Below are 2836 nucleotides of genomic sequence, written 5' to 3'. Positions count from 1 at the left end.
GGGCAACCAGACGAACCGCGCATGTATTGTATTCTCCGAGTGAGACGTATCGAGAATTACGTAATTCTCTTACATCCTTTCTGCATTGTAGTGTAGTTTGGTGTATGCTAGCTTAAAACTGTCGCATGTTATTCTTCGTTATAGCTTTCTTTGCATGATCATAACTTATGCTCGGCTTTGGGCATTGTCTTGCATTTTGCCCCTGCCTTCGGGCGCATATCTTGTCTGTCTTGCATGTTTGTCTAAGTCTTCGGCCTTGTCAAAAATGGGTCGTCTCTGGGCTTTGACATTCACTCCCGTCATTGTTATGACTTTCGAGTTCTGTCAAAGAGGGGCAACTGTAGACACCCCATTTTTGACCGTCCTCAAGACTTGGACGTCACCGCTTGAACACTCGGTGATCATCCCTGTTTATGTTTGTCTTGAGTTCCCAGAGGCCTCGGCTGCGCGCCTTGCCTCTGAATCTCTCGGCTCGACTGCTTTGTGTCTGGTTTTGCACCAAGAGCTTGTGGATGTGTTCCTAAGGGAAGGGGGTAGCCTGTCGACCAAGTCTCCTGCCCACCGGCCACCTTGATTTTCAATGGGCCAAGTGTGATGGCCGGCCGGCCAGTTTGACTACCTGTCGGCCACTTTTATGGCCGGCCGGCCAAGTGTGGTTTTCAACAGATATCTCTGTAGACAGCTGGCAGCTGTCATTCCAGGCCATACCCCAGCCCATGCCTGGACGTGGGAGTTCTGAGGAACTGCAAATTGATATATATCTATATCAATCAAGCTCTCTCACATAAGGAACAAGGGAAAAAGGGAGAGATACAACTTGGAGAAAAAAAAACTCCTCTCTCTAAAATTCTCAGCTCTCCCCTATCCCTCTCTTCCAAACCCTTCAAACCCTAAGGTTCTTGCCCTCCTCCCTTTACACTACCACTCATAGCCTAAAACCTCCATACTCCATTCCAGCAGCCGGAGGCTATTTTTCAAAGGTTAGGAGCACCTTTCCTTGGTCCAAAAGCTGCTGAAGACTTGTGCTACAAGGGTGAGTCCTCTTCTTCCTTTTTCTTGCCTTATTTTGTTCTATATCTTAGCCCCTTGTGCTTACATTTTTGAGCTCCGACCTGAACTGTAAATAGTCATATTTTGAGCTCCTCTTCATGTTTGGTCAAGGACTTGTTGCTGTTTCAGGTCTTCTCCTTACCCTTTGTGTTTAATCTCTCTTTTAGGCCTATTTTTGCATGGTATTTTAGTCTTACTTGTGAGCTGTTTTGGATTTGGTTATAAACTGTAAAGTGCTTCATATTGAGCCCCTCTTCAACTTTGTTGAAGGGCTCTTCACTGTTTGGGCCCAGCTGTTGTCCCTTGTCTCTAATCTCTTTTTTAGGGCCATTTTTGCATGATAGATTAGCCCTACTTGTGTTCACTTTTGAGATTTATTAAAAACTGAAAAGAGTCTCCTTTTGACATCATCTTCATGTTTTATTAAGGGCATTTTCTTGTTTGAGGTCATATACTTCCTTGTATGCTTGATTGTCCCTTGTTTTAAGCCTTACACCTAAGCCCCAATTGCATGCCTTGTTTGGCCTTCTAGCCACTGAAATCCAGTGGATTTTCAGTGGCTGAAACACTATTTTGAGAGCCAAGATTAGAGGGGGGTGACCCCCTCTCTCCTCTTGTCTGGTGGCCTTTTTGGCCCTCCAAAGAGACCCTACCTTGCACGCTTCAAAGTCACTTCCCAGGGTCAATTTGGTGAGTTTTAGGACTACCATATTTGATTTTCATGGTTTTTTATGTCATGCTAAATGTCTACCGTGTATGTGCTTAATAACTCCTTGCATGGCCCTCCAAAGTAACTCATTATTTTTGCATACCTTGGTTGCATATCAGTGGTTATTTGGGCCTATTTTTACATGATTTATTCACTGATTTTTGGTGGTTTGGTGATATTACATTTGCTTCATATACTTGCCATGTAAACCATGATTGCTAATCAAGATTGCATGCTATTTTGTCCACCATGCTAGCATCCTTTGGCCGTGCTTTGAATTGGAAATGTTCATGTTTTGGGACTGTCTTGGCTCTGTCTTCATGCTTCATGATTAAATAATGCCTGGTTTGTATAGCTATAAGTCATTCCATGTGCCTAGTTTCGAGTTGCGGGTTTCATCTCATGCATCGGGTGCCATTTTTCCATGTTTTGGGGCTGTTTAGCATCATACTTCAGTGCTGGAATTTGCATGTTCATATGCCATGTTTCATGATTTTCCATGCTTAGTTAGAGTTGCATGTTGTATCTTAGGATCGGTCCATGCATTGGACATATTTGTGTGCATTTCGGTTGCCTCATTTCCATCTTATCGACCACTAATGTGAGTGTGGCTGAGGCCCACTCACATTGGTATAAGTCCATCCGGCATTGTGTATGCCATGTTTCAATGCGTTGTGCATGCTATGTTGTTAGCATTGCGTGTGCCATGTAGTTGCATTGCATGTTCGTATGTTCGCTTGCATGCTTAGGTCGCATGTGCATCGTTGTGCATTGCCTCGCCTCTTGATCAACCATGATTGAGGTTGGGTCCCTTGTATGTTTTGTGTGTATTGCATTTGACATTGAAATGCATACTTGACTCTTCGGCCATCATGCATCGAAATGCGCAATTGGTGGCCCAACGGTCGAGGGCCATGCTCCCTTGAGTCCATTGCATGATCAGGAGAGTGGCCATGCGTACATTGCTTTGAATTTCCTTGCCATGCACTGTCTGCCCTCTGTTGCTGTCAAAAACAGGTTCTGCAGGAAGCTTTGGCTGGCCGGCCGCCTATACTGCCGAACGGCCATTCATTGTTG

This window comes from Camellia sinensis, chromosome 7 (assembly GCF_055761805.1).
Source record: "Camellia sinensis isolate YWXY chromosome 7, ASM5576180v1, whole genome shotgun sequence".
In the NCBI taxonomy this organism is placed as follows: Eukaryota; Viridiplantae; Streptophyta; class Magnoliopsida; order Ericales; family Theaceae; genus Camellia; species Camellia sinensis.
This window is presented reverse-complemented; position numbering follows the sequence as displayed.